This window comes from Aquarana catesbeiana, linkage group LG06 (assembly GCF_042186555.1).
Source record: "Aquarana catesbeiana isolate 2022-GZ linkage group LG06, ASM4218655v1, whole genome shotgun sequence".
In the NCBI taxonomy this organism is placed as follows: Eukaryota; Metazoa; Chordata; class Amphibia; order Anura; family Ranidae; genus Aquarana; species Aquarana catesbeiana.
This window is the reverse complement of record NC_133329.1, coordinates 334,668,375-334,691,381: the sequence shown is the minus strand read 5'-3', so window position 1 is coordinate 334,691,381 and position 23,007 is coordinate 334,668,375.

The following is a 23,007-nucleotide window of genomic DNA, read 5'->3' as shown; positions in this document are numbered from 1 at the left end:
TGCTTCCAGGACCCAACTGGTAATCGCTGCAGCAGCACCCACCATTTTATGAGCCATTTTCACCAGGAACGTGTGCGCTAGGAATATTGTTCAAACAGCTTCACCTGCCCTTCTGCTCCAGGAGTTCTTTATCAAACACCATGTGATGAAAAAGACATTGCCAATGACCGTGTAGAGGCAAAGTTCCTTCACAGCTCTCCCCAGGCCTCCTCCTGCGTTCGGCGCACCCCCCAGATGGGGGTGCCCTCCTGCTGCTGCCTAGTATTCCATCCTCCACTTTACTCAGCCAACATCTCCCCCCAGTGACATGTTACCTCAGCTTATATAGGAGGCCCGCCACTGCCAATACCAATTGGGGATTGGTCAGGGCTCCCACATGAGCTGCCTGTCACTGCAGTTCTAGGCCCAGCCCCTCTTCCAGAATATTCTCCCTGGAAGCAGGGGAGGCGCCTCAGAACTGAAGTACAGGTGGTCACACGCACTGCTACTCTGACCACTCACAACCCCCAAATCAAAACAGACAGGCCTAGCTTGCAGCATAGGCCTGCCTAAATTTGCCTGTGCTGACAGTTCCTAGTAAAAATCTATTACTAGCCCCTACCTATTGATCGAGGGTGCTACACAAGCCACTTACTATGGAGCACGTGTGCATGTTTGCTCTCGAGCTCCGCTCCGCCCCCTCATCACTGGTTGTAATTAACAGCAGCAGGAGCCAATGGCTTCCGCTGCTGTATCTGAGCCAATGAGGAGAGAGAGCTGAGAGAGCCTTTGCTCTCGTGCACATCACTTGATTGAAATGTATTTAGGGGGGCTCTTGGCTGAGGGGGTTGCATGCAAAAGTTATTTTTACCTTACTGCAAATATATGCATATAAAAGCAAAAGTCCACAGCAACTATAGTCCTCGCTACATACGTATTTACAAAGATTGAAAGCAACTTTTGACACTGCATTGACATGTTAAAGTTTATATTCGATTTTAATGATTGAGTTTGAAACTATTTATATAAGGTATATTCATTGCTTTTTAAAATTTTGCATGCCGTTATTTATTTTTATTTTTTCAACACATTTACATGCAGCCCAAGCTAACTAGAAAAAGTGACAGTGTTTGAGAGAAAGTATATAGTCAGATTCTGGGTCACATACAGTGCTCATAATTTTACATACGCTGGCAGAATTTATGATTTCTTGCACATTTTTCAGAGCATATGAATAACACAAAAACATTTCTTTCACTCATGGTTAGTGTTTGGCTGAAGCTATTTATTATCAATCAACTGTGTTTACTCTTTTTAAATCATAATGACAACAGAAACTAGACAAATGACCCTGATCAAAAGTTTACATACCCTGGTGATTTTGGCCTAATAACATGCACATAAGTTGACACAAAGGGGTTTGAAATGGCTATTAAAAGGTAACCATCCTCACCTGTGATCTGTTTGCTTGTAATTAATGTGTGCTGCACCAACGTTTCTGGATTCTGATTAAGCAAAAGAATTATCAAAGGATCTGCGGTAAAAGGTAGTTGAACTGTATAAAACAGGAGAGGGATATAAAAAGATATCCAAGGAATAGAGAATGCCAATCAGCAGTGTTCAAACTCTAATCAAGAAGTGGAAAATTAGGGGTTTTGTTCAAACCAAACCATGGTCAGGTAGACCAACTAAAATTTCAGCCACAACTGCCAGAAAAATTGTTTGGGATGCAAAGAAAAACCAACAAATAACTTCAGATGAAATACAGGACTCTCTAAAAACATGTGGTGTGGCTGTTTCAAGATGCACAATAAGGAGGCACTTGAAGAAAGATGAGGTGCATGGTCAATGTGCCAGAAAAAAGCCATTACTACGCAAATGCCACAAAGTATCCCGCTTACAATACGCCAAACAGCACAGAGACAAGTCTCAAACCTTCTGGCACAAAGTCATTTGAAATGATGAAACCAAAATTGAGCTTTTTGGCCTCAACCATAAATGTTACATTTGGAGAGGAGTCAACAAGGCCTATGATGAATGGTACACCATTCCTACTGTGAAACACGGAGGTGGATCGCTGATGTTTTGGGGATGTGTGAACTACAAAGGCATAGGAAATTTGGTCAAAATTGATGGCAAGATGAATGCAGTATGTTATCAAAAAATACTGGAGGAACATTTGCATTCATCAGCCAGGAAGCTGCGCATGGGACGTACTTGGACATTCCAACAGGACAATGATCCAAAACATAAGGCCAAGTCGACCTGTCATTGGCTACAGCAGAATAAAGTGAAGGTTCTGGAATGGCCATCTCAGTCTCCTGACCTCGATATCATTGAGCCACTCTGGGGAGATCTCAAACGTGCAGTTCATGCAAGACAGCCCAAGAATTTACAGGAACTGGAGGTTTTTTGCCAAGAGGAATGAGCATTTTTACCATCTGAGAAGATAAAGAGCCTCATCCACAAATACAACAAAAGACTTCAAGCTGACATTGATGTTAACTACTTCCGCCCAAGGTACCAATAGGACATCCTTGACTTTGAGCAGGGATATCTGAATGATGTCTGCAGCTACACCTATAACGGTTCCCGAATTTAGGATCTTCCTTGGCCTATCCCTCAACATGGGCATTACTAATAAGTGTGAGTTGTGGTCATATTGGTCCACTTACCCAATTCACCATATGCCTATGTTCTCTGCTGCCATGGCCAGGACTCGATACAAGCAGATATTGCGGTTCATGCACTTTAACGGCAATGAACTCTGGGGTGACCCTGAACATGATCGGCTCCATAAAATTCGACCCTTTGTAAACCACTTTAATGAAAAATTTTCAGCCTTGTTTATCCCCAATTAAGATGTCTGCATTGATGAGTTCCTGATTAAATTTTCTGTCCGTCTTGTTTTCAAACAGTATCTCTCCAGCAAGCGTGCCAGATATCGGGTCAAAATGTATAAGCTCTGTGACAGGCAACAGGCTATACGTGGAGTTTTTTGGTTTACGAGGGTAAAGAGCCCCTCAACTGCCCAGACTACATAGGGAGCAGCGGCAAGATTGTTTGGGACTTGGTGTCACCCTTATTCGGAAAGGGGTACCAGTTAAACGTGGACAATTTTTATTTAAGTGTGCCATTATTTAGACACCTCTATCAATCAGGAATTGGTGCATGTGGCACTGTGCGATCTAATCGTCTGGGCCATCCCCAACGGCTTGTAAATGCCCAACTTAGTCTGGGAGAGGGAGCCTGCTTGAGGTCCAAATGAGTTACTTGCAGTGAGGTGGAAAGACAAACGGAACATTTTCGTTCTGTCATCCACTCACCCAGCTACGGCAGTCCAAATTCCTACAGCAACTGGTGTTGTTGAGAAGTCCCTTTTTGTCCACAACTACAACCATAAAATGGGAGGGGTGGACTTCAACGACCAGATGATGGGGCCGTACTTAGTTGCCTGTAAGGCCAGACGCTCTGTATACTTATTCCAATTGACTTTGCTCAACGCTTATGTGCTATACAAAGCGTCTGGACTAACTGGATCCTTTCTAAAATTCCAGGAAGAGGTCATCGCAGCCCTTCTGTATCCAGCAGGTGCTGTGGCCCAAATTCACAACCCAGATGCAGTGAGCTGGCTGCATGAGAGGCATTTTCCAGATGTCTTTCCTGGTACCCCTACCCAACAAGCGCCCCAAAAAGGATAGAGAGAAAAATATCACCGCTCTGAAAGAGGTCTGTGAGGAACAAAAATTTTCTCCATGCTGGAAGTAACAGGTGCAGGCAATGCTGGTAATTGAGAGGTAAACGAGAAATCCTGGACAGCCGCACTCAAAAATCATAGCTATGATTAAGCACTGACTACAGTGTGAAACGCGTCAGATTTCCTGCTATGTGATGCTGTGGCATGTATTTTTATGATTATACTTTAATAAAGATCGAAGATTACTTTTGAGTGTGGCTGTCCAGGATTTCTCGTTTACCTCTCGCCCCAAAATGGATGCCGTGTCTGTCACAAGCGCACATACAAACATGACACCTGCTATTTTTATCCCTCCTGTCCTGGCGAACCTGGTCTCTGTATCGGGGACTGTTTACGTCGCTACCACACACTAGTGGCGTATTAGACTAGAGTACAGCACGGCACAGTCCTATCGCATTTTGAGAGACCCTAAGCTGGAACATTTAAAATTATGATAAAAGTGTAAAAGAAAACAAAAAATATACAGTATCTCAGTACACCCCTCACATTTTTGTAAATATTTTATTATATCTTTTCATGTGACAACACTGAAGAAATTACACTTTGCTACAATGTAAAGTAGTGAGTGCACAGCTTGTATACCAGTGTAAATTTGCTGTCCCCTCAAAATAACTCAACACACAGCCATGAATGTCTAAAACGCTGGCAACAAAAGTGAGTACACCCCTAAGTAAACATGTCCAAATTGGGGCCCAAAGTGTCAATATTTTGTGTGGCTACCATTATTTTCCAGCACTGCCTTAACCCTCTTGGGCATGGAGTTCACCAGAGCTTCACAGGTTGCCACTGGCGTCCTCTTCCATTCCTCCATAACGACATCACGGAGCTGGTGGATGTTAGAGACCTTGCGCTCCTCCACCTTCCATTTGAGGATGCCCCACAGATGCTCAATAGGGTTTAGCTCACCTTTACCCTTGGCTTCTTTAGCAAGGCAGTGGTCATCTTGGAGGTGTGTTTGGGGTTGCTTTCATGTTGGAATAGTGCCCTGCAACCCAGTCTCCAAAGGGTGGGGATCATGCTCTGCTTCAGTATGTCACAGTACATGTTGGCATTCATGGTTCCCTCAATGAACTGTAGCTCCTCAGTGTCGGCAGCACTCATGCAGCCCCAGACCATGACACTCCCACCACCATGTTTAACTGTAGGCAAGACACACTTGTCTTTGTACTCCTCACCTGGTTGCCGCCACACAGGCTTGACACCATCTGAATCAAATAAGTTTATCTTGGTCTCATCAGACCACAGGACATGGTTCCAGTAATTCATGCCCTTAGTCTTAGTAAAACTGTTTGCAGACTTTCTTGTGCATCATATTTAGAAGAGGCTTCCTTCTGGGATGACAGCCATGCAGACCAATTTGATGCAGTGTGCAACGTATGGACTGAGCACTGACAGGCTGACCCCCACCCCTTCAACCTCTACAGCAATGCTGGCAGCACTCATACATCTATTTCCCAAAGACAACCTCTGGATATGACGCTGAGCACGTGCACTCAACTTCTTTGGTCAACCATGGCAAGGCCTGTTCTGAGTGGAACATGTCCTGTTAAACTGCTGTATGGTCTTGGTCATCGTGCTCCAGCTCAGTTTCAGGGTCTTGGCAATCTTCTTAGAGCCTAGGCCATCTTTATGTAGAGCAACAATTCTTTTTTTTAGAACCTCAGAGAGTTCTTTGCCATGAGGTGTCATGTTGAACTTCCAGTGACCAGTATGAGAGAGTGAGAGGGATAACACCAACGCACCTGCTCCCCATTCACACCTGAGACCTTGTAACATTAATGAGTCACATGACACCGGGGTGGGAAAATGGCTTATTGGGCCCAAGTTGGACATTATTACTTAGGGGTGTACTCACTTTTGTTGCCAGCAGTTTAGACATTAATGACTGTGTGTTGAGTTAATTTGAGGGGACAGCAAATTTACACTGTTATACAAGCTGTACACTCACTACTTTAAATTGTAGCAAAGTGTCATTTCTCCAGTGTTGTCACATGAAAAGGTATAATAAAATATTTACAAAAATGTGAGGGGTGTATTCTATGCTATACTGTAATGTTTTATTGTCTCTGTGTTTTATCGTGTTTGCTTTGCAGGTATGTCCTACTATTTTACTGTACTGATACTGTGATTTTTGCTATAATGTAAAATGTTATTGTTACTGTATTTTATTGTGTTTGCCTTGCAGGTATGTCCTACTGTTTTACAGTACTGTTATGTGATTTAATGTTAACCTTTGTTTTCTTTGCAGGTATGCCATTCAGCTGCAGCATGGATTTATTTATTTTGACTGCAAAAGGATTTGCTCTCACGATATGTAAATTCGTGACTCCAGCGCTGTAGGAGGTGATTTCACCACCACAGTTAAAAATAAGAGCATATATGCCAAAGCATAGGAGCGGGGTGAACATTAGGGGCGCATTGCCTCTATGCTTCAGCATATATTTTTTGGCACAGATTGCAATAAAAAAGTTGTTTTATTGATACTGTGATCTATTGTTACTTTACAATATATGCCCAACAGGGACCAGGGATGTACTGGTATGTTTCTGGACTTTGAGTGGTTATACCGGAATGATGCCTGAAGGTTTAGGTATAATCTTGGTATAGTTTTTTTTCATCCGGCGGTCGGCTTTTATGGAAAAGCAATCTTACCAGCTAATTAGCCATTAGACTGCTTTTACAAGCAGTGGGAGGGAATGTCCCCCCCACCATCTTCCATGGTTTTCTCTGGCTCTCCTGTAGCACTGGGGAATCCGAGAATGCAGCTGGTGGTTCCGCCAGCTGACCAGAGAGTTGATTGGAGACCAGAATGGCTCCAATCATCTTTATGGCCTAAAAAACCTGGAAGCTACGAGCATTTCATGACTTCGGTTTCACCGGATATAAACAGCGCCATTGGGAAATTGGGAAAGTATCTTGTCGCACTGATCTTGGTGTGGTCATATGCTTTAAGGGCGGAGAAGAGATCTAGAGTCTAATAGACCCCTCATTTTTCAAAAAAGAGTACCTGTCACTACCTATTGCTATCATAGGGGATATTTAAATTCCCTGTGATAACAATAAAAAAAAAAAATGAAAGGGACAGTGAGAAAATTAAATAAAAAAGGAAATAAATGCATGTGAGGTATCACAGTGAACTTCGAATTGAGGGGCAGTAATTCCAGCAGTAGACCTCCTCTGTAAATCTAAAGTGGCAACCCATAAAGGCTTTGAAAACTGTATGAAGTTTGTCGCCTCTGCACGGGTGTGCGTAATTTTAAAGCATGTCGTGTTTGGTATCTATGTACTCAGCAAAAAATTATCTTTTTTTTATATCTAGAACATTTGGGCAATATAGTGTGTTTTTGTGCAGTAAAATTCAAAAAAGTGTTTTTTCTTCCCAAAAACTTGCGTGGCTGCGAAAAATACTGTGTGAAAAAAAAAAATTGCAACACCCACCATTTTAATCTGTAGGACTTCTGCTTTAAAAAAAATATAATGTTTGGGGGTTCAAAGTTATTTTCTAACAACATTTTTTTTTCAGGCTTTCTAAGGGCATAAATTGTTGATTTCACTCCTCACTACCTATCACAGTTTCGGAGGCCATGAAATGCCATGATAGCACAACCCCCCACTAAATTACCCCTTTTCAGAAAGCAGAAACTGTGATAGGTAGTGAGGAGTGAAATCAACAATTTACGCCCTTAGAAAGCCTGAAGGCGGTGATTGCTTTCGGGGTCCTTTACGAAGCTAGATTGCCAAAAAAGTCTCACATGTGGTATCCCCGTACTCAGGAGAAGCAGCATAATGTATTTTGTGGTGTAATTTCACATATACCCATGACATGTTTGAGCAACATATCATTTATTGACAACTTTGTGTAAAAAAGAAATACATTTTTTTTGTTTAATTTTCCTGAAACTTGTGGCAAAATATAAAATATTCCATGGACTCAACATGCCTCTCAGCAAATAGCTTGGGGTGTCTACTTTCCAAAATTGGGTTTTGTGCTATCTTGGCATTTCATGGCCTCCGAAACTGTGATAGGTAGTAAAGAGTGAAATCAAAAATTTACGCCCTTAGAAATCCTGAAGGCAGTGATTGGTTTTTGGGGTCCTGTACGTGGCTAGGCTCCCAAAAAGTCTCACACATGTATCCCCATACTCAGGAGAAGCAGCAGAATGTATTTTGGGGTGTAATTCAACATATACCCATGGCATGTTTCAGCATTATATCATTTAGTGACAACTTTGTGTAAAATTTTGGGTTTTTTTTGTCATTTTTCAAACACTTGTCACAAAAAAAATAAAATATTCAATGGGCTCAACATGCCTCTCAGCAAATTCCTTGAGATGTCTACTTTCCAAAATGGGGTCATTTTGGGGGGGGGGGGTTGTACTGCCCTGCCATTTTAGCACCTCATGAAACAAGCTAGGCAGTCATAAACTAAAAGCTGCGTAAATTCCAGAAAATGTACCATAGTTGTAGACGCTATAACTTTTGCGCAAACCAACAAATATACGCTTATTTAATTTTTATCACCCAAGGCATGTGGCATAATACATTTTGGCTTAAATGTATGACAAAAATTTAGTTTATTGGATTTTTTTCATAACAAAAAGTAGAAAATATCTTTTTTTTCCCCCAAATTTTTGGTCTTTTTTCATTCATATTGCAAAAAATAAAAATCCCAGAGGTGATAAAATACCACCAAAGATCTATTTGTGGGGAAAAAAGCATGCAAATTTCATTTCAGCATTGCATGACCACACAATTACCAGTTAAAGCAGCGCAGTGACAAATTGCAAAAAGTGCTCTGGTCATTAAGGGGGTAAAACCTTCTGGGGCTGAAGTGGTTAAAACCATTGTACGAGGAATGGAACAATTCATTGTTTGCCATGACATGTTTTAAGTAAACATAATAGCAAAAATGTATTTGCTCTTGTTTTTTTTTATTTATTGCGTTTAGTACATCATTGGTATCATTATATACAATGTACATTATAGAAAATATACATTAACCCAGAATGTGAACATAAGTAAAATCACATACAATTTTGTTTTCCATACTTAGAATCATCAATAAAAAGAACTGATATACTGTAATTGTACTTTAGCACCCATATAAAGCCAATCAATAGTAAATGGAGTAGTTTACAGGTCAAATGACACAAAAGTGATATTTCAGTTTAGGTGGGATCCGGTGATCTGAGTCACTCATTGGCTTCTTTTACCTCCAGAGAATACAAGCAGGGTCATTTCCCATACAGAGTTTCTGGCTTTGTTCGCATCTGCATTGGATTCCTGTATAGCTTGTGCTCAAAATTATGTGTGAATATATAAAAAGGTACCTATGTCCTGAGATTATTATACAAAAAAAAATATAATAGAGGCAATGCAGACTTTCATGGTACCACCATACATATACAAAATCTATACAATTTATAGACCATTCTACACAATCATGACTCTCTCAATAAACTGGACTAGTACTATCAATAAATGGCACAATTAAGTACCACATATAGATGGTATGGTCTTGAATGTATTTAGCCAGATCTTATCAACATGTCTCAACATGCCGGGTAGACTGACTATGGATGTTATCTCGTGCACAGGTCCATGTAGGCTTGCTGGGTAAACCGAATTTCTCCACCAGTTGTAAGGCACCTTTTGTAAATTCGAAGAAGTGATATGAACTTTTCATATGTATTATCTTGTATGCTATGTTATATTTATTGTTTTTCCAGACACTCTCTCATATACTCCTGAAGAAGCGGTAGATCCGCAAAACACGTTGAGAAGATCTGGCTAAATATATTCAAGACCATACCATCTATATGTGGTACTTAATTGTTCCATTAATTGATAGTACTAGTCCAGTTTATTGAGTCATGGTTTTATTGAATTGTCTATAAATTTTATATATTTTGTAATAAAATGCTTTGTTTTTTTTAACACATTGTTGTAATGTCTATGGGAGTATAATGAAAGTCCGCATTGCCTCTATTATATATTTTTTTGTACATTGGAATCTTGCTTTTGCCACAGCAGATGCTCTCACTCCTCATGTTGTATTCTACGTATTATAAAAAAGAAGGCTTTGTACATGTGGGCTTCAAGACAGGGGCATCTGGCACACAAATGCTGCATGGTCAAAATAATCTTGGCATGCAGCATTCAGAAAGAACCTAACAACTCATGTCCAGTTAATAATTTCTTCCTCAACTCTTGAGTATGAAGCTTAAAAATCTCAGGGCTATATCACACTGTTGATCACTTCCCTTGCAGCAAATTGTCAGGAACAAGATTGATAAAGAACTACTCATCTGGTCCTAAGATATCAATCCCTCACTGAAGGAAATGTTACAGAATCTAGCTCACCAGTGAGTTAGCCGAAACCCAGTGACGTTTTACTGGCTTGGACAGAGAGGGAGCAATGCGAAGGAAGCAGGTGAGTGATCTCTATGCTGTCTTGGAATTCCTATCATTGCCAAGTTGCCACCAGTGGCAAGATTGCAAGTGACATGGCCCACAGAGACAGTAAGTCCAACTTGCAACCTTTGGCTTTGGTGCATGAAAAAAAAGAGATCTCACTGCTGGAGTCCCTTATAGGCAAAGGAAACTGACATGGGGGGGTCATTTTATATTTATACTGCTGAGTAATGACTGAGCAAAAGTGACTGCATTCACTCTGGCAGCAACCATCTGCACTGGTGGTCTCATGCAGGTTAGATTTCCACAATGGATTTCTGCTATCAATTCACAGAATGTCTTGTATTCTGGAACCACTCACAGAATTCAAAGTGTACTGTGAATGGACACGAAGGGAGAAGGAGCAGATAAATGATAGATGGCTTCATGGCATGAGAGCCACAACTCTCATAGTCACAGAGCCTGAAGTTCAGTGTCGACTGTAGTACCCAACGTACATTACTGAATGAATTGTACAGCAAAATAAAACGGATCTGAACATTTTACACTCCATGACAAGAAGCACCTTTTTTTGGCCTTACAAATGCATATAGATATCTGTGGCTGGAGTCCTGCTTTAACTTCAGTGGAATGAAGTCAAGTCACTAACTTGGCTGTACTGTCTGCCAGAGCAGTGCAAATCTGAGCATGGGCTTGTTCATATGTGTCACTATTATTGCTGCTCTTCTAAAAAAGCAATCTGCTGTTCTGCTGTGGATCATTTTTTTACCGATTAACTTCTGTATAACCATCCTGTCAGGTTTTCCCTGCTCGATCAGCGCTGTAGGCTATAGCTGGCAACGCTGATCAGTGTGTTCTGACAGCTGGGAATACAATAGCTCAGAGGGCAGAACCCACTGGTTGAACAAAAAACAATGTCTCATGCATGGACTGCATTAGAAGCTCCTGTACTTTTTGGGTAATGTCTATGGGGGTACAATGAAAGTCCGCATTGCCTCTATTATATATTTTTTTGTACATTGGAATCTTGCTTTTGCCACAGCAGATGCTCTCACTCCTCATGTTGTATTCTACGCATTATAAAAAAGAAGGCTTTGTACATTTGGGCTTCAAGACAAGGGCATCTGGCACACAAATGCTGCATGGTCAAAATAATCTTGGCATGCAGCATTCAGAAAGAACCTAACAACTCATGTCCAGTTAATCATTTCTTCCTCAACTCTTGAGTATGAAGCTTAAAAATCTCAGGGCTATATCACACTGTTGATCACTTCCCTTGCAGCAAATTGTCAGGAACAAGATTGATAAAGAACTACTCATCTGTTCCTACGATATCAATCCCTCACTGAAGGAAATGTTACAGAATCTAGCTCACCAATGAGTTCTGTGAGAGCTGGCAATGCTGATCAGTGTGTTCTGACAGCTGGGAATACAATAGCTCAGAGGGCAGAACCCACTGGTTGAACAAAAAACAATGTCTCATGCATGGACTGCATTAGAAGCTCCTGTACTTTTTCTCAACATTGAGTGACAGCACTTCTCTCAAATATGAATGGGCACAACAGCAAAACATGCAATTTTTATTAAAGCCTTTCTGGAAATGCACTTCAAACTGGTCAGGTGTGAACAGGGGTGCTCTTTTGTTTCACAACATTTAGGGTGGAAACTCACAGGAAATGTGATCTTTGAGCACCTAAGGTGGTTTTCATATACACAGGATTCCGGGTTGCTTACATTTGTAAAATTTTAGGTGGAACTTGGTGGGCTTAGTCAGCCCCCATGTCTTAGTCCTCATGCACATGGGCTTTTCATGTTAAACCCAGTGGAAGTTATCTGGAAAGAACAAACAACTTCTTGCTTCCCAGATCACTTTCTCCAGCATTGAAGGCCTTGTTCACATGGGGCTTATCGATGTAAATACCTGAAGGAAGGCCATATTTGCCCACAAGAGATGCACAAGTGTTCTGTGTATCTGCATGCAGGCAGTCCCATACATGTTACTTGGAATGCAGCATCTGCATGGATGTAAAATCTGGACCGGCGGCTGTGTCCGTGCAGCCCTTGCGTCCCAATTGCCATGAATAAAACTGCCTACACGCAGATGCACAGAACACCTGTACTTCCCATGTGGGCAAAGACGGCCATCGCACAGGTGTACTCATTGATATGCCCCGTGTGGGTGAAGCCTAAATATACCTGCATGTAGCTGCATAAAACCTGGCTAGAAGGTCAGAGAACACAGAAATTTCTTGTTTAGGTAAAAGCAACCAGACTGAATGCAGTTAGATGTAGCTCAATGTGTAGGCATGCATTCAGCCCTAGCAAAGCAATACATGCCTCCAGGTGTATTTAGAAACAAGCTATAAATGTACCTTGACACACATTTCTGAGAGCCGTGTGCATAAGGATTTACACATTTTGGATAATCCAATGCTAACATCTCTGTGCAGTAATCCATGGCTCTGTTGCTGCTCACCTGGGAATTTTATATATACCTCCAACACCTACTTTGTGTTTTTCAGCACCTTCTGTTGCATTATCCATAATGGAAGGGAAATTTAAAAAAGTCAGACGTAGAGAGTGGGAACCACTTATTATGGTGATAGCAGGTGAACAGACCCAGGAATCAAATGTAGATATGTCATCAATAGAGTCCCCAGGATATGTAAGAAAGTGCCAGGGGGGTTAACAGCATCTATTAGGAACTGAAATATCACTTTTGGGTAGAACTTTTGAGTCACAATTTATTTAAAGGGGACCTGTAGAAAAATGGCATGTGCCATTTCTGATTTGTTTGAATGGCTCTGGCAGTGGAGAGTCATCTTAATGATGGAAAGTCATTCTTTGCTTGCCAAGCTAGAGCATCATTGATTCAGAACAGGTATGTTGCTAATGAGGCTAGGACAGAACTTACACATTTAAAGCTGAATTTCAAGCACATCTAAATCAAAGGTTCATGCATTTATGTAGTCATAAATGTATTCTTTAAAGCCATACTCCAAGCTGCTATTAAATTTACCCCTGCAGTGAGGTCCCCCCCTCACACTTCATGGGTTAAATGTTTGGGTAGGAGAGAAAGGAATAGATTGAGATACTATCCTCACTTCCTTGTCCCAGAACAGCCAGTCCGCTAAAGAACACACTGGCATCATCACAGACAATGCAGGACCAGTTGTCCTGCATTATACGCAAGAACGTTGGGGGCCCACCAGCATATCAAAGTGTCGGACATTGGAGGAGAGAGTCGGCTGTTGGGGAAGCGAGGAATAAAGTGGGCTTTAGATACAACTAGTGCAAATACCTGAATTTGTCCTCTACTCCCCTGAACACTTAGGGCGCTTTCACACGGACGTGTCTGTGTACGGGCTCCGCTTTGCTCAGCGGGGGATGGCTCAGCTGAGCAGGCAGATGACAGGTCGGTCTCTGCACACTGCGCTGCTCTCCTCTATGGGGGATCGGATGAAGACCACCGTAGAGTTTTCATCCGATCCGCCAGATGGATGAAAAAATAGGGTTTCCATCCGTCACACTTTAGCGGATCGGAGCAGGTCGGATGTCAGCAGACATGTCACCGCTGACATCCGTCGCTTCATAGACCTGTACAGAGCGCCCGTTCAGGTCCGCCTAAAAAACTGACAGGCGGATAATACTCACACTGGGGGAGAAAAGGTCAAAACTAGAAGCGAATCAGACCTTGTAGTCCTGCTGCAACGCCGACAGATTGTGGAGTGATGACTAATTACCGTGCTACTGCTGCTGCTGCTTATCATCCAATCAGCAGGCTGGGGATGTGTTTTTTGGTCAGACGGCTGCTACAGTAGAGGTTGTGGACCTGTCTGGCAGGGTGCTGGATTTGGAGACTGACTGAACAGAGTTGCAAATCTTTTTGCTGGTAAAACTATTCCCATTAATGTATGTCAATATGTATTAGGATGCTTGACTGGAGTTCAGCTTTGACAATGAATTAGCGATGACAGTTTCCCTATTTCTGAGAGGCGCCTTGTAAAACAGTTGCCTAACCAACAAGGATACATAATGTGGCCGTTTTCCTATTTCCCAACAAATTTACAGATTAATAGGCTGATCTATTAACAGCAGTGTACAAAGTACAGTAAACCGCAGCAAGCTACTAGCAATATTGCGTCTACCCCTAAATAATAAATGTTTTTTTTTTCTGATTGGTTGCCATGGACTTTTACACATCATTGTGTTTTACACTGGTATGCCCAATTTCACTGACAGCTTTTATAATAAACTCCACAAATGAACAGAGTTCTTTGATTATTACCCCAGGAATCATTTTTTTTTTTTTTTACATAAAAGCGACTTCTTGTAGTCTACTGTACAGTAGAGCTCAGACTGTGAAAGATAGAAGCAGCATAAGGGACCAATAATTTGTGCTGCAGTGTCCATGTGCTAGGAACATAATGATAGGAGCAGAGAGCAAAGTGAAAGAGATAAACGTATTAGCCTACTGGATCTCGTGAGTTTTGGCCAGCAACAGAATTGCTATAATAAAATCAGCCCATGCATTCCTGCTTAGGTCTCCTCCCTGCCAGACGGGACTATGTTATGTTGCAGAGCTGTTTAAATTTCAGTTCTGGATGTACAGAAGTACAAATGCCTCCCATACTGTATATGATTTAACCTATATATTAAAGGTCACCTTGATTTATCATAACTCCAGGCAGATATAAAAGGCACGAATTAATGCAACTCTGTATTCATTAATACACCATTAGATTCAGTGCAAATCCCTGAATCTGACTTGGTATCAGCCTCTTGCAGTTTGTACAGCAGAGGTCAGAGTGGAGGGAGAACCAGCACAAGGAGCCAATCCGGTGTGCTGCAGAATAAGAAGCCATGCTCATAGGAGGTGAGAGCAGAGGAACACAGAGATGAGGTCATCAGTGTGCTGCTTCACCTTTCACTGTCCAGTCCCGAGAGGGGAGGGAACCTGTAAGTGAAAGTGAAACGACAGCAGAGATTGATCAGGTTCCTTCCCCAGCTGTGGGGCAGAGCAGTTTATATATCTGTTTTTCAGAAATACATATATTTTGGAAGATAAAACAGTTCCCATATATATAGATATATATTTCATCTATGTATTGAGCTGTATGCCTAGAGTGCAGATTTGATTCCTTATATGAACAACAGGGATCTGGAAATGAGAAAGTAATTAAGTTCATATAAATATCTTGTATTTCTTTAATAATACAAAAATAACAATATTAAAAAAAAGTTAGTACTTGGTTTATGCAAGTCATTAATGCAAAATCACAACCTGGTTTAAACTGGCTATATGTATAAAAAGTATAATTGTTTTTCAAAATGATTACAAGGGTAGCGCCAGCGCCACCAAAAAATTGTTATATCATTTACTATTCTAGTATAGAAGCACACTGATCACCTCTACACCAAACTTCTATAGTAACTCTTCTTCACAGAAAGAGAACTGTTTGGCAAGAAAGCAAGTATGTACATCTTACACTGCCGTCTAGAATTGTACATGTCTGCTAAAACCCAACTTCAAGCAAAATGTTTGTTTTTTTTATAATTTGATGGAGTGGGCTAGAGTTAGCAAGTCTGTCCTGTTTCTATTGTTGTAGACAAATCCATCCAGCACCAGGTCCAAAATGCCCAAAACGACAATACAGTATCAGAGCTAAAAAAACGATAAATAGCCATCACTCCAAAGGTAAACCTCAATAAATTTATTTAGGATATATCTCAAAAGTAAAGATAGGAGTGAAAAAAACAAACATATTCCACCAACTTTTCCAAACCTCGATAAAGGGGTCGTGAGGTGACAGACCTTAAAGAGGATCTTTATGGCTTTAGGCTTCATGAAAAAAAACAAGCGTCATCAGCTACAAATACCATTAGCTGCTGACTTTTAATAAAAGGACACTTACCAGTCCCAGGATCCAGCGCTGTCCTCACCTGGGCCGGTTCTTTACCGGTCTTCGGGTCGCTGGCGCTGGCATGTTTACTTGACTCCTTGCAGTTTCACAGATGGCTTCCCATTGCGCATGCGCTAGCCACGCTGCTCTTTGTTAATGGTCTGGCAGCCTTCTGGGGTCTGTGATGTGTCCCAGAAGGCTGCAGGCAAAAAGAGGAGGGGACAAACTAGGCAATCTAATCAGAAGTGGGAGAGGGTACCCGTCACAACCTCGTGCCCGCTCCTCCCCTATAAAAAATGTATCCAACAGTGATAGAAGAAGGGGGTGGAGGCAGAAATGGGGAACTTCCCCTTTTGGGTGAAGTTCTACTTTAATAACGAGGTCCTGCGGGGCCCTGAAATGTCAGTGGAATATGTTTGTTTCACGCTCACCATTAAATGTAGTTGTGTGCTTTTGCTTGGAGTGCTGGCTAATTTTGGTTTTCTTGCTGTGTCCCTAGTGGGGCAATTTCCCTTTATGTAGGAGACGGGGGGGTTTGGGGCTTAGAGGAACAGGTAGTGATGAAAATCTCTCAAATGGAGACACAACAGGAACACCTTTTTTCAGTGGAGCTGGGAAAGGTAAAAGCCTCTGCTAGGTATTTTGTGCTATCTGTTGATGGGGAAATTGCATATTTCACATTTCCTTATTAAAATTGGTTCACAATATCCTGGTTTCCTTAGCTGTATTCATGCCAAAGGAATGGTATTACAAACTGACCAGATCCTTAAAGGTCATGTTGCTTGCAGTAAGAGTTGACCATCTCCTTACATTCAAGTCCTGTATATACTACAGCTATAACTTGGAATATTGAGGCTCGTCTCCAGAGCTGCATCATGCATTTGTCTGGTCTGGTTATCTGTGCCACGCCATGCAATCGGGCGGTTCTCTAGACATCTTTAGTTAAGTATTCTTGTTATATTTTCTAATATTATTACATTTGTTATTTGTATCTGTCATTACTTAAATGTTATACTTATAAGTATTTGTGTGATCTCTCTTTGCACAACACCCCAAATACAATACAACCCCAAAAACGTAAACTATCATGTAAACGTGATAAAATACCTGTGCCTTCCTGTCCTGATGACTGCAGTTTCCTGTCATCACAGGAATTAACAGTGAATGTAGATTTCCACAATGGAGTTACATCCAGCATTAAATACAACTATTTAAAATAATTTTAACTACAGTTATCATTAATAAATATTGGCTGTCGAGTTCCTTCAAAAACGAAAGCTAGCCATTTTACATGGAGCGCCGACTCCTCTTTTATCCTATGCTCCCAGTTACTGCCCTTGAGAGAAAACCAGAACCACTCAGCAGTGAGTCATCTTTATGTATGGCTGTTTTATGAGAAATATATACAAAATTTTACAAAATATTACAACTTTTCCAATGTTAATGTAGATTATTTAATGTAGATACCTTTCTTGTCATATGATTGTTACTGTGCCTTATCCTAAGATGTATCTTTCTTTATATTCTCTAAAGCAGTGGTTCTCAACCTTTCTAGTGTCGTGACCCCTTGATAAAATTTCCCAAGTTGTGGGGACCCCTAACAGTAAAATTATTTTCGTAGCGTGGGTTTTCAGCACCCAAGGCAAGACAAGTGATTTGCACCCCTAACCCACGGAGATTTAGCGTTCCCGAGTCCCTTCCCCTCGTACAGTATTAAAACCCTTTCTGGTACATTTTAGGATGTACCACTCTTCCTCTTTGTTCTCCTTTCTTTCCCTTTTATCTCTTTCTATCCCAATTTCTTGATTTTTTTCCCTTTCCCTCTCTCTAGCCGTCGTTCTTGTTCTTTCTCTTATTCTTTCTCTCCCTTTTCTTTGTTACTCCCCCTCTTTTCCTTTCCCTTCCATGTATTCTCTATTTTTATTCCTTCTCTTACTCCTTGGTGGGGGGTGGGGGGGGAACGGGATGAGAGGCAGTGCTGGCGGGGAGTTGAATGAGTGGCATTGCTGGCGGGGAGTTGAACGAGTGGCAGTGATGGTGGGGGGGTTGGATCAGTGGCAGTGCTGGGGGGAGTTCTGATCAGCCAACTTAGGTGCTCTTGATCAAGGTCATCTGCTGATCTGAGAACTGTAGTGGGGACTTTTAATGGCAACTATAATCACAGGTAGTGTTACTCACTGTGTCTCCAACTTTGAGGTTACTCGCAGCAGTGACACCTATGCCGAAATCAAGAGATAGGGTCTCCTCCAGCTCCTCCCACTTCACATTCCTCACCAGTCAGCTGACCTCTAGTCTCTGCCCCCAGCCATGCTGTGAACTGAATGGGCAGCTGCGAAAAGGCTGAGTGGGCGGCAACGGGCTCCAGGAGCTGCCCAGCTGGGCGGCCACAGGCTCCAGGAACAGCCCTGCTGGGCGGCCACAAAAAGGCTGGGAGAGCAGTGCGGGATTCAGGAACAGCCCAGGATTCGGCGACCCCTGGCAAATCGTCATTCGACCCCCGGGGGGGTCCCGACCCCCGGGTTGAGAACCACTGCTCTAAAGGCTACGTTCATATCTATGTGTGTCGGGAACGTGTGCAAAATCACGCACTTTCTGGACACGCACAGAAACGTGCTGCCCGTTAGCAGATGAGCGTTGGTGCCATTAATTGTCATTGCCCCCCCCCCTCCATGCATCTGCAAACATGCGCTTTTACTGTTTGGTGTGGCACGTTTTTCAAAAAGAGTCAGGGACTTCTTTTATGTGTTTCCCACAGGTAGGGCAACCCGTTAAAATGAATAGGCTTCCCTACACGTGCTGCATGGGAATGTGTCCACGCTTGAATGCACCTGTAGGTGTGAACCAAGCATATGATGGCCATGCGATGGTAAAGCGTTTTCCGGTCACATCACTTCCGGGCCCCTGGCTTTCGGTTTTGTGTTTACACGGCAGTGGAACGCACACCGACCCTTGAGCGCGAGACGGGCGGTGACGGTTTCCTCCAGCGTTCATGCGGGCAATCCTTAGTGCCGGGACAAGGCACCCACACATGTAAGCAGGCATTTGTATTGTTTTTAAAGTATTTTTAAATAAACAGTATTATGCTATTGGTCCCCCCTTCTTTTATTTTAGTGGGCTACCGTGGTGGAGAGGAGGATAGAAAGAAAAATCTCCTGACCTATTGCTAAGAACAATAAAGCAAGTTCCAAGACTTAACCACTTAAGTGTATTTCGACCTTCTTTTCAGCTAAAGAGGTCATGGCCCTCTGGTGAGTATGACATCCTACTGAGCACATCCGGTGTGTGTTTGGATACAGTACAAGTTGGTGATGGTTTCCCACAGTATGTCACATTGAAGACAAATTATTGAAGATTTTATGAACCCTTCAAAGGACGTTTATTTTAATATTTTGGTTCACAAGTTCTACTATGGTATAGAACTTTGCACTTTAATGTTTTATTTGATTTATGAGGTTGCAATAGTTTTTATTGGGTATGTTATTGATGAAATCCTATTTCAGTTGGTAACACAACATATATAGGTACCACTAACACCCCCAAATTTTTCCTTTTTTTTGTATTCAAAGTATAGATATGCTACACTTTCAGGGGAGCAGCTTTTTTCGTTTTAAAATTTATATACATTTTATACATACATTTTCTCATCAGCAGTTAGAGCAGTCTTGTGACTTATATCTATGTCTGATTAAAGTTTGTAGGACCCCTGACCCCCTGTCTGGAAAGTGCTAATTGGCCCTGTGCTTATCACATGCACCCTCCCATAACAATAAACTCTCTAGCAATAAACACTAGATTGAGCATGTGCAGCTTGTCCCCTAGCCCCTGTTCTAGCAGGAGATAGGCTGGGGATAGTGGAAGAAGGGGAGGGATTAACCTCTTAGGTTCCACAGTGAGTATAACAAGCATGCTTTACTGCATATACAGACAGATATTACTGTTGTGGGTTTAGTAACACCAAAACCAAAAATGTAATATATTGCAGCTTATGAATACTTACTTGGTGGCTGCATTTGTTTTCTCCTTTTAGGCTTTTTTCCTTTATTTTACCTGGTGATTCGGCCAGTAACACACTTTCTGTCTTACAGTGTCTCTACTCAATGGGGGGGGGGGGCTTTGGAGAGCAGCATTGTCAGTCTGGGGAGAGGGTAGAATTAGATTAACTAGCAGATTAGATGGAGTTGACTAACAAATTAAACTTGGACTCCACATAACACTTTATAAGCAGTCAAATCAAACAGATTTATTTCCTTTTGGGATAAAGGTTTTACATAAATATAAAAAAAGGTGACCATTATAAATGTTTAACTTAAAATATAAAAAGGAAAAAGTGACTAAAAATGTCAAAAAGAAAATGACTGATGTGAACAGTCAAGTTTTCAGTCCCACATGCCGTGATGAAAGTTGAAACTTCTAAGATAGCCAAGGTGACACCATCCACTCTCATGCAAGGCTTACCAGAATGCTTGTGAACCCTTAATAAGAGTGGTCAGTAAACGCTTATTTAAAACAACGAAGCTGGCATAATGGACGAGGATAATATCATAGCCAGATATAAAGGCATGTACAGAGAACGTTACAGGAAGTCTTCCACCAGAAACAAAGATGGCCGGTGGCTGGTTGCGCATGCTTGGTAGCATGTGTGCGTGGCTCTGCAACTGCATATGCTAAGAATTGGTGAGCTGCAATTTGATTAATTTTGTTTTGAATTTAATACTACTTTCAAGTTCACATTCACTTTTGTGTTATCAGCACTATATAAATTCTCCCACTCGTTTCATATTTTTGGGGAACAGGTCCATGCTGTATCTAAGGTCTGCATAACAGAAGGGAGGGATGGGGGAACTTATACAGGGTTTTTATAACAAAAGAAAAAATATACTTTGAATTATAACTAGTTATGGATAATTATGAGCAGAATTGAGACAAGTACTGTTTACTACATTTGGGGCCCATTGACACCAGTTAACAGGCGTGAGCCCACAGGTGTGCCACAATAGCAAGCAGCTTCCTGTGGTGGAAAACTGGGAAGAGGAGGTGCCAAGAGCACTGGCAGGGAACCCCAGAAGAGAATGTTAGGGGTTTCTCTGTGCAATACCACAAGTATAATATGTTTGCTATTCTAACATTAAAAAAATCACTTACAATTGCTTTATTGTAATTTCAAAAGTAGTTTATAATCCCTTTAAATCTGTAGATTTTTTTCAAAATATAACTTGGTGATCCTGTCATGAAGCTTCTTGTTCAGATTATTCCTGTTATAGGGTGACAGCTGTCTATCAATTGTGCTTCTGGGTTGTCACCCTGTCACACACACTTTAGATACTGTCACATGCACCCCTAAGGCTTCATGTACACTACAGCTCCTAAACTTGACTTTGGGAGCTTTTGGCATTTTCTTTGACAAAGCTCTTAAACTCAACTCCATAAAAGCCTATGTGTCCATGTACAGATAGGCTTTTACCAGAGTTTAGAAGCTGCTGTTGTAAGGAGAGCTTCAACCTCCCTCTCTTCAACGCTGAAAAATTGCATTCAGTTTAGGAACAGTCTGACCTCTGGAAAATGCAAACCGCTGCAATTTTGCCACGTTTTGCGTTTTCCCATGGCCGGCGGTCAAAGTAGGCTGTGTGTACATGAAGCCTAATACAAACTACAAGCAGCTGTGCTGACACACATTGTGCAGGCATGATTCGCCTTTGTCACTATCAAGAAGCCAACTCTGGAGTGAGTGCATGTAGACAGAAAGTTGTGGAAAAAGGCCAGCAGAGATCATCAAGACTGAGAAGAGAAAAGAAAATGTAAAGACATTAAGCATGGCAACTGTTTATGCAAAACAGTGCTTTAGTGAGTTTACGCTGAATTTGAAGGAAAGGAAAAATCCTCCCTTGTAGGCTGCCCCACACATGGCCATGATTAGATGCTCATTTAGGTCTAGGGGACCACGAAGAATGCTTTATCTTACCTGATCTTCTGTTTCTGTAGGCTCCCTCCAGGCTGTAAAATTGGTTCCCACGGCTTCTCCCCCCCATGCTCTGGTGGTTGCAAGTCTTCTGAAGTCATTAAGACTGTTGCAGAGCCCATAGCCCTGCACTGGACATGAGGAACCTAAGGGACAGTCAACAGCTGGAGCACAGGGAAGTAAAGGAGAGTGTCGGCTCCTGGGGAAGTGGAAGATCAGGTAAGTAAAACTGGTAAGGCACAGTAGGTGTGTTGGTGTGTTGCTGTGCCGTAGTGCACCTCAAGGCACAAAAAGAAGTTTGTTGCCATGCACAGCACTGTAAGGTGTAGGGTTTACCTCTACTTTAATCCATAGGTCATTTTGATTACCGACTGGCTTCTTATATACTTCACTGACTTCATCAATGAGACCTATTCAGGTCCAGGTTCTGCTGTTCCCATCACATACTCTTACATCCCAAGCACTGCTTTCTCATTAGGGTTAATTTGCTAAAAATGAAGAGTGCAAAATCTGGTGCAGCTCTGCATGGCAGCCAATCAGCTTCTAACTTCAGCTTGTTCAATTTAACTTTGACTAAAAAAACCTGAAAGCTAATTGGTTTCTATGCAGAGCTGCACCAGATTTTGCACTCTCCAGTTTTAGTAAATCAACCCCATTACTGTAAAACAGATGACAGATACTCATGCATGTTGCTAAAACAACTTCCTCAGCCAATTCATTTATAACTTTATAATGACTATGCAGAATGGAAAATGCAGTCATGCTGCATCCATATTTGCTTGCTAAATCTGATCCCTGCATTTTACTTGCATTCAAGCTTCTGAGGCTTACTGCTCAGTCTAATTTTGCAAGACCCGCTTGCAAAACTCATGTTATTTGTGGCAGCATCAACAATGGACTGTTTCTTCCATCTCCTTCTTGTTATTTTCCAGCAAAAAAAAAAAAGATGTAATAAATGTGCTTATAGACAGGACTACACCTTACTTATTCTCTGCTAC